We start from the raw sequence: 10974 nt of genomic DNA, 5'->3' as shown, positions 1-10974 counted from the left end.
AAAATAAAATACAAGGGAAAAATACTGACTCAGCAGAAACAAAATCAGCGACAACAAATATGAGGAAAGGACAATATATAAAGAAAATCTACTCAGCACATAAAATCAAGTGGGAAAAAGAAACTGTCAACACACAAAAAGACAACAAAATGATAGCACTAAATTCATACTGATCCATAATTACCCTGAATATAAATGGACTAAATGCACCAATAAAGAGACAGAGTGGCAGAATGGATTAAAAAACAAGATCCGTCTGTACGCTGCCTACAAGAGACACACCTTAGACTGAGAGACACAAACAAACTAAAACTCAAAGGATGGGAAAAAAATATATCAAGCAAACAACAATCCAAAAAGAGCAGGAGTGGCAATATTAACTTCTGACAAAATAGACTTTAAAGTTAAATCCATCATAAAGGATAAGGAAGGACACTATATAATGACTAATAGGACAATACACCGAGAAGATATAACCATATTCAGTATTTATGCACCCAATGACAGGGCTGCAAGATACATAAAACAAACTATCAGCATTGAAAAGTGAGATAGACAGCTCCACAATAATAGTAGGAGACTTCAATACACCACTTTCAGTGAAGGACAGGACATCCAGAAAGAAGTTCAATAAAAACACGGAAGATCTAAATGTCACAATTAACCAACTTGACCTCGTAGACATATACAGAACACTCCACCAAACAGCAACCAAGTATACTTTCTTTTCTAGTGCACATGGAACACTCTCTAGAATAGACCACACATTAGGTCATAAAGCAAGCCTTAGCAGAATCCAAAACATTGAAATATTACAAAGCATCTTCTCTGACCATAAGGCCATAAAAGTGGAAATCAATAACGGGAAAAGAAATCAAACACTTGGAAACTGAACAATACCCTGCTCAAAAAAGACTGGATTATAGGAGACATTAAGGATGGGATAAAGAAATTCAGAGAATCCATCGAGAATGAAAACACTTCCTATCAGAACCTTTGGGATACAGCAAAAGCGGTGCTCAGAGGCCAATTTATATCAATAAATGTACACATCCAAAAAGAAGAAAGGGCCAAAATCAAAGAATTTCCCTACAATTTGAGCAAATAGAATGAGAGCAACAAAAGAAACCCACAGGCACCAGAAGAAAACAAATAATAAAAATTAGAACTGAACTAAATGAAAAAGAAAACACAAAAACAATTGAAAGAATTATCAAGACCAAAAGCTGGTTCTTTGAAAACATCAACAAAATTGATAAACCACTGGCCAAACTGACAAAAGAAACACAGGAGAGAAAGCAAGTAACCCAAATAAGAAATGAGAGGGGAGATATTACAACAGACCCATCTGAAATTAAAAGAATCATATAAGATTACTACGAAAAACTATACTCAAACAAATTTGAAAACCTAGAAGAAATGGATGAATTCCTAGAAACACACTACCTACCTAAACTAACACAGAGGTAGAACAACTAAATAGACCCATAACAAAAGAAAAGATTGAAAAGATAATCAAACAACTCCCAACAACAACAATAAAAAAAAGCCCTGGTCCGGATGGCTTCACTGCAGAGTTCTACCAAACTTTCAGAGAAGAGTTAACACCCCTACTACTAAAGGTATTTCAGAGCATAGAAAAGGATGGAATACTACCACTCATTCTATGAAGCCACCATATCCCTGATACCAAAACCAGGTAAAGACACCATAAGAAAAGAAAATTATAGACCTATTATCCCTCATTTGAATATAGATGCATAAATCCTCAACAAAATTCTAGTCAATAGAATTCAGCAACATATCAAAAAAAATAATTCACCATGACCAAGTGGGATTCATGCCAGGCATGCAGAGATGGCTCAACATTAAAAAAAAAAAAAAAAAAATTTTTTTTTTTCAACATTAGAAAAGCAATTAATGTAATCCACCACATAAATAAAACAAAAGACAAGAATCACATGATTCTATCAATTGATGCAGAAAAGGCATTTGACAAAGTTCAATACTCATTCATGATAAAAACTCTCAGCAAAATAAGAATAGAAGGAAAATTCCTCAACATAATAAAGGGCATTTATACAAAGCCAACAGCCAAAATCACCCTAAATGGAGAGAGCCTGAAAGCATTCCCATTGAGTTCAGGAACCAGAAAAGGATGCCCTTTATCACCGCTCTTATTCAACATTGTGCTGGAGGTCCTAGCCAGAGCAATCAGGCTAGATAAAGAAATAAAGGGCATCCAGATTGGCAAGGAAGAAGTAAAAGTATCTCTTTTTGCAGATGACATGATCTTATACACAAAAAACCCTAAGGAATCCTCCAGAAAACTATTGAAACTAATAGAAGAGTTCAACGGGTTACAAGATAGACATAAAAAAAACAGTTGGATTTCTCTACATCAACAAAAAGAACATTGAAGAGGAAATCACCAAATCAATGCCATTTACAGTAGCCCCCAAGAAGATAAAATACTTATGATAAATCTTACCAGAGACGTAAAAGGCTTATACAAAGAAAACTACAGTACACTTCTGCAAGAAACCAAAAAAGACTTACATAAGTGGAAGAACATACCTTGCTTGTGGATAGGAAGACTTAACATTATAAAAACATCTATTCTAGCAAAAGCAATCTATATATTTAATGCAATTCCGATCCAAATCCCAACAACATTCTTTAATGAGATGGAGAAACAAATCACCAACTTCATATGGAAAGGAAAGAGGCCCCAGATAAAAAAGGCATTACTGAAAAAGAAGAACAAAGTGGGAGGCCTTACTTTTCCTGACTTTAGAACCTATTATACCACCACAGTAGTCAAAACAGCATGGTACTCAGATACATGAACCAATGGAACAGAATTGAGAATCCAGACATAAATCCATCCACATATGAGCAGTTGATATCTGACAAAGGCCCTAAAACAGTTAAATGGGGAAGAGACAGCCTTTTTAACAAATGGAGCTGGCATAACTGGTATCCATCTGCAAAAAAATGAAACAAGACCCATACCTCACTCCATGCACAAAAACTAACGCAAAATGGATCAAAGGCCTAAATAGAAAATCTAAAACGATAAAGATCATGGAAAAAAAAATAGGGACAACATTAGGAGCCCTAATACATAGCATAAACAGTATAGAAAACATTATAAAGAATGTAGAAGAAAAACTAAAAATCAAACACCTATGCTCATCCAAAGACTTCACCAGAAGAGTAAAAAGACTACCTACAGACTGGGAAAAAGTTTTTAGCTATGACATTTCTGATCAGCGCCTGATCTCTAAAATCTACATAATACTACAAAAACTCAACTGCAAAAAGGCAAATAGCACTATTAAAAAATGGGCAAAAGATATGAATAGACACTTCACTAAAGAAGACTTTCAGGTAGCTAACAGATATATGAGGAAATGTTCACGATCATTAGCCATTAGAGAAATGCAGATCAAAACTACAATGAGATTTCATCTCACTCCAACAAAAGGCTGGCATTAATCCAAAAAACACAAAATAATAAATGTTGGAGAGGCTGTGGAGAGATTAGAACACTTATACACTGCTGAAGGGAATGTAAAATGGTACGACCACTTTGGAAATTGATTTGGCACTTCCTTAAAAAGTTAGAAATAGAACTACCATACGGTCCAGCAATCCCACTCCTTGGAATATATCCTAGAGAAATAAGAGCCTTTACACGAACAGATACATGCACACCCATGTTTATTGCAGCACTGTTTCCAATAGCAAAAAGATGGAAGCAAACAAGGTGCCCATCAATGGATGAATAGATAAATAAATTATGGTATATTCACACAATGGAATACTACGCATAGATAAAGAACAGTGAGGAATCTGTGAAACATTTCATAACATGGAGGAACCTGGAAGGCATTATGCTGAGCGAAATTAGTTGCAAAAGGACAAATTCTGTATAAGACCACTATTATAAGAACTTGAGAGATAGTTTAAACTGAGAAGAAAATATTCTTTTGTGGTTACAAGAGGGGGGAGGGAGGATGGGAGAGGGGCATTCACTAATTAGATATTACAAAAACCAAACCCAGCGCTGTCGAGTTGATTCCGACTCATAGCGACTCCATAGGACAGAGTAGAACTGACCCGTAGAGTTTCCAAGGAGCGCCTAGCAGATTTGAACTGCTAGCCTTTGAGTTAGCAGCCGTAGCACTTAACCACTACGCCACCAGCATTCCCAATTAGATGGTAGATAAGAACTATGTTAGCTGAAGGGAAAGACAGCACACAATACGGGGAGGTCAGCACAATTGGAGTAAGCCAAAAGCAAAGAAGTTTCCTGAATAAACTGAGTGCTTCGAAGGCCAGCATAACAGGGGCAGGGGTCTGGGGACCATGGTTTCACGGGACATCCAAGTCAATTGGCATAATAAAATCTATTAAGAAAACATTCTGCATCCCACTTTGAAGAGTGGCATCTGGGGTCTTAAACGCCAGCAAGCAGCCATCTAAGATGCATCAATTGGTCTCAACACACCTGGATCAAAGAAGAATGAAGAACACCAAGGACACAAGGCGATTATGAGCCCAAGAGACAGAAAGGGCCATGTAACAAGAGGCTGCATTACCCTGAGACCAGAAGAACTAGATGTTGCCGGGCTACAACGGATGACCGCCCTGACAGGGAACACAACAGAGAACACCTGACGGAGAAGGAGAGCAGTGAATGCAGACTCCAAATTCTCATAAGACCAGACTTAATGGTCTGACTAAGGCTAGAAGGACCCCGGTGGTCATGGCCCGCAGACCTTCTGTTGGCCCAGGACAGGAACCATTCCCAAAGCCAACTCTTCAGACATGGATTGGACTGGACAATGGGTTGGAGAGGGATGCTGGTGAGGAGTGGTCTTCTTGGATCAGGTGGACACTTGAGACTATGTTGATATCTCCTGCCTGGAGGGCAGATGAGAGGGTGGAGGGGGTTAGAAGCTGGAGAAATGGACACAAAAAGAGAGAGTGGCGGGAGATAGCGGGGTGTCTCATTAACATTAAGGGGAGAGTAATTGGGAGTGTGTAGCAAGGTGTATATAGGTTTTTTGTTAGAGACTGACTTGATTTGTAAACTTTCACTTAAAGCACAAAAAGATTACATATATATATATAAAGAAATCACACAAAAACTATCCCATCACCAAGGGAATAGGAGAGAGCTAGTGAAATTTAGTTCTATTGCATCCTTGTTTCATTTTTATCAATCTATGTTTCGTGTTTAATTTCAGTGTCCTTATCAGCTCTGGGTACGTCTTTTCACAGCTCACCATATGAACAAGCAGAATAGCTACGTTCCCAACAAGACATTTCCTTTGTGTGTAGTATTTCTGTTTCTTTTCCTTGCTACCGGTTTTAACAATGGTCGGGGAAGAGTAAACTTATTGTTTACTCCACACATACTTACATATATACACTTTTAAATATTAATATAAAATACTTATATAATATTTCATATATGAAGCAAAAATATATATCTGTAAATAAAAATATAAATGGAAAGAATATTAATCTAACTATAATACAAATGTAAGAGAAAACTTCAAATGTTAAATGATTTTGCCATTATTTTCTTTCTGCTGATACATTTCCTCAAGTTTTTCTATAATGAACATGCAGTTACTACACTTGTGCAATAAAAACAATAAACACTTGTTAAAAGAAATTAACTTTTAGGAAGATCTCAAAAAAAAACAGAATTCACACATAATTGTTTTAAAGATTACATGTAGAAAGGGCAGAAGGAAGAGGTAGAGGAAGTAGAGAGAGCTGTAGGTTGGGTATGAGATTCAAGTCTTTTTCAGCATCAGACTCCACCAAGATGGATACTTCTTTAAAAAGGCCTGTCCCCCATTCACCAAGCCTAGACAATTGCCTCAATTTATCAAAAATTTCCTCTCTGCCCAACATATTCTGATTTAGATATTTACCACTCTGACTTGGGAAAACCTAACATGAGAACAGATGAATCAAAGATGGGTAAGAGACTCTCAAAAGGACTCAATATATTTTGTATATATATATATATATATATATATATATATACACACACACATTAAATTTCCACTTTTACAAAGTTAATTACAAAGGTACAACATATTTGGAGGGAGCAGGTAAGGATGGAAGCAGAGTGCAAAAATCAAACTCTAAGGAATAACAACTTCAAAAGATTGTAGATTATTGGTCTAAGATCAATATCTAAATGACACAGTCTGTACAGTGAGCCTCTTCTCTCCATCCTTCCAACTTACAGAAGGCAACATGAAAAACTTCAGAACCTTCCATAGCACCCAGGAGAAGGCAGGGTGAAAGGGCAGGTCCCAGGTATCCTGAACTGGTTGCCTACGGAGGAGGTCTGGCACACAAAAGAGCTTCCAAATAGGTTTGTGATGCTTCCAGACCTGTTCTTATCTGAAAAGAAGACGATTTGGGCAAGCGGCATTCACATCAAGTGAGCCATTTCATTCCAATTGCTTTCAGGCTCTAGTTTCTACCCATTAGCCAAATCCAGAAACCTAATCAGGACATGGTTTCCATCTAATCAGAACCAGTTGCTCTTAGCTTAACTATAGGCCTTCCTAAAATTACAAACAAGTTCCATTTCTAAATCTGTATTTAAGTCTAATTTGTAGGTAGGTCGGAACAGCTAGGTATGGTTTGTATCTGGCATCAGTTAAATGCTTGTCTCAGTATATGGTATATAGCGTACCTTTCTATGCATAAAAAAAACTTTAAAGACACACTCGCAAGCCCAGCCAAGCCTATGCTTTGAGGCCTTCTGTCCCTGCATGCAGCAGTAGCCCCTACTCTTCCCCTCCTCCCTTCCCCACCTGGTGAAAGCATGGGAAACTAAGATGGTAGCCCACCGAAGACTGCCTTGCGGGCCTATTGAGCCCCAAGACCCCAACCACAGGGCCCTCGGAACAACTGGCACTACCTCCACCTGAGGCTCAGTGCCAGCCAGAAGAAGAGTCAGCTGCCTCAGGGACAGGGGGATGAAGAGTTGGTAAGCTGGAGGGACAGAGATAAAGGTGAGGGGGCGAGGCCAGGTTGGGCCAGAGGGGAGCAGGCAGGACTGATGGCCCCAGGGTAAGAAACCAGGGCGATGGGGAGGGTGAGGGCTGGGACTGAGGGGCAGAGGGTCTGGTGCGGCTTGTCAGGGGGTCAGGCCAGGCCAGGCTCCACCAAAGGCAAAGCTTCTCACAAAATTGACATACTGATGAGCAGTAAAACAGCTCCTGTTTGTTATTATGAACCTTAGTACGTACCTCACATTTTTAATATTATCCAGAGCAGCATTACTTAGAGTTATCAGGTTCGTTCATAACTGTGGGTTGTTCCTAAGTAGAGCATTCATAACTAGGGGACTGTCTGTAATTAATAGCTTCTTGGTCCCAAAACAGGTTTTTTTCCTTTGAATTAAAATAATTTGTCTTACCAGGCAATGGATGAATTTAGCATTCTTCTGGCACATTAAGGCTTATGTGGTTGGGCCACTCCCAGATGTTTACTGCCTGTGGCCAGCTACCTACTGAAGTGGGACAGAATACAGTGAGCTCACTGGAGATGTCACAGAGCCTCAGTTGCCATGGCAATGATTATTAGAAGAGAACACAGAAGGAGAGAGGAGAGAAAAATGCAGGAAAAGCTGAAGAGTAATAGAGAAAAACATACAGGATTGAAACTTGTAGTTGAAATATGTATGTGAACTTCTGGGAAAACAACTTTTTCAGAAATACTGACTTTCCAACATTATTTCTCAGGCAGATGTGGTTTCATGAAGGAAAGGAAAGTAAAAGGATTGGGACTAATTTGGAAGTACATGAGTTATTGTAACACCAAGAAGTTTATATTAAGGAAGCTAAATAGCCACCAATATGGCAGAGAATCAACAGATGTTTTCGGTAAGCAAAACATTGAAAAAAAAATAAGAGTTGGGTGTTAAAAGGTTTTGAAGCACAGCCTTAAACTCAAGGTGTTCCAGGGGCTCTTCCAAAGTGTAAATTGGAGTGTCCGTGAGTGAGCAAGGAGAGTAGATTTGGGAGTGAGTGATAGAAGGAACCTGATAACTCTAAGTAATGCTGCTCTGGATAATATTTGCTCTAAACCGCTCCCAAAGTCAGATTGTGGAACATGTGCAAAATTTGTGTGCTACTTCAGCCAGTTTGACTAAGAGATAATGAGGCTTATCCTGCCACCTTGTGGCTCTTGACCAACATGCACAAAGCTTTGAGAACAGAGAAGGATGCTCAAGGGACTCAGAGTGCCTAACTGAAGAAGGAAAGTTCAGAAATGTGTCCTACTCTTTTCTTCCTTTAGAAATTAACTTACCCAGTGCCATACATCACTATCAGCATGGGATGACAGTGTACTTGCTTAATTATTTAAAAATAGAGTTTCCATGCCATCAGACCAGAAGAACAGGATGTTGCCCAGCTACCATTACTGAACATTTTGATCAAAGATTCTTTGGAAGAATCCTGATCAAATTGTGGAAAATGCAGAACAGAATTTCAAATTTTCATCACCTTCAGACTTTCTGGAGTCATGGAGGCTAAATGAACCCTGGAAGCTATTGCCCGGTGATAATCTTTAAACCTTAAAACAAAAATACCCCCTGGAGTCTTCTTAAAATCAAACAATAGTTTAGCATAGCTGGTAAAAAATGTCTACCTTGAACATTATGCTCTTTTAAGGACTACCTATATGTGATCAGTATGACAACAGCAGGTTGGATGACTAGACAGGAACCTTCGGGGGCAATGAGTTTATGTTAATGGGGGAGGAAAAACTTAAGAAAGGAGGGTGAGAATGGTTGCACAACTTGAAGAATGTAATCAGTGTCACTGAGTTGTCCATGTAGAAATTGTTGAATTGGTATATATTTTCCTGTGTATATCCTCAACAATAAATAAACAAATAGGGTCTCCAATTCTGTCCTTGGGTGGGATTTTTGCAGTGATAAACTCCATAGGACTTTCATCTTATTAAAATGGCTTACTAGACTATGAGCTCTTGAGGGCAAAGATTAATTAATCTTGTCTTTCCAGAGGCTAACATTCCTCTACAGTAAAATTTATCAAGTATATAAGAAGCCCTGGTGGTGCATTGGTTAAGCACTCTGCTGATAATCAAAATGCCAGCAGTTTGAACTCACCAGCCCCTCAGTGGGAGAAAGATATGACAGTCTGCTTCCATAAAATTAGTCTTGGAAATCCTACGGGGCAGTCCTACGGGGACTGACTCCACGGCAATGGGTTTGGGGTTTGGGTTTTTTGTTTGTTTTCGTTCTAGAAGTGACAAGATTATTTAAGAAATAAGCCCAAAAAATGATGATCATAATATAGACCAGGGTGGACAAAAAAGTGTAACAAGTTAATAATAGAAGCCATACTCAGATTGGTTATACTTTTCATTAGAGCCTCTACTCTGTTAAAAGATAAAACACCAAGCTGAATTACCGTCTGATCTAATCTGTTAAACTCTGAATTTCTGTTTTATTTCTTAAAAAAAGGTAATACCTCCCTCACATTTTGCATGTAAAATCTGCTGGCACAGAGCCTAACATAGGATAGACTTCTGGGAAAGAGCCAGGATACTTGAATGCTAAATAAGACCCTAGGTGATTGTTAAACACATGGTCTGAAGGCCACTGAATTGTATCTACAGACATCATTGGAGCCCAGGTGGTGCAGTGCTTAAAGCGCTGGGCTGCTAACTGAAAGGTCTGCAGTTTGAACACACCAGCAGCACCATAGGAGAAAGATGTGGCAGTCTGCTTCTGTAAAGATTAAAAAAAAAAACAAACCCACTGCCCCATAGAGTTTCCAAGGAGTGCCTGTTGGATTTGAATTGCCAACCTCTTGGTTAGCAGCTTTGGCACTTAAACACTATACAACCAGGTTTCCCTGGAAACCTAATGGGACATTTCTACTCTGTCCCCGAGGGTTACTATGAGTCGGAATTGAGTCTATGGCAGTGGGGATGGGTTTTTTGGTTTTGTTTGTTTTAACACTATAGTGGATGATGGGAAGGTCTTCAGGATTGGGGGATTTGTTAAAGTGAATTATAACTGTCATTCATCGCTTCAGTGATAAATGTTAACTCAGAATAAAGAGAAGTGAACAGAGTGGTTCTAAAAAAAAAAAAAAAAAAGAGAAAGAAATTTCTTATTTAAATCAGAAGATAAAGGAAAGATAGTGTCTCAGACATGGCAGGGCACGTTTCATCCCAGGGAAGGGGAGGTTGAATGACTTAGAGAGCCAAAATTCTCAGTTCTGCCTAAGTCCACGTAAGATGTTCCCATTCCAAGTTTCACAATCCCAGTCTGTTCTGGTTATCTGTCACCACATAATTAACCATCTCAATTTAATGACTTAAAACAACGATAACCATTTATTATCTCTCATGGCTCTGTGGATTTACTGGACTCAGCTGGGAAATCCTTTTGATCCACATGGTGTTGTCTTGGGCTATCATCATCAGGAGGCTTAACCGTGCCTAGAAGAGCCGAGAAAGTTCATTTAAATGCCTGCTATTTGATGCTGGCTGATGACTGGAAGCTCAGCTATTGCTGTCAACCAATGTTCCTTGGTTCTACTTTACATGCTTTATTGGCAGCAGTGGAAAATGCAGATCTCTAAAGGCTCAGCCTCAGAAGTTACACAACATCACTTCCATCACATTCTACTAGGCATTAAGGGTCACAGGTCTATCCCAGATTCAAGAAAAGGAGAAGTATATCCCACTTCTTGATGGGAAAAATGACAAGGCTGCATTACAAGAGATATTTTTTGGTCCATCTTTGGAAAAGCAATCTACCACAGTCCACCCTCTTATCATGATCAGTTAAACTCTTCCCACATATAAAATACGTTCATCTTCTCCCCAAAGGCTCATACTATTATATAATGTGACATTAGCCCAGAATCTTTTCATTTAAAAAAG

Source organism: Elephas maximus, chromosome 10, assembly GCF_024166365.1.
Source record: "Elephas maximus indicus isolate mEleMax1 chromosome 10, mEleMax1 primary haplotype, whole genome shotgun sequence".
NCBI classification, from domain to species: Eukaryota; Metazoa; Chordata; class Mammalia; order Proboscidea; family Elephantidae; genus Elephas; species Elephas maximus.
Note: the sequence above shows the minus strand (reverse complement) of the source record.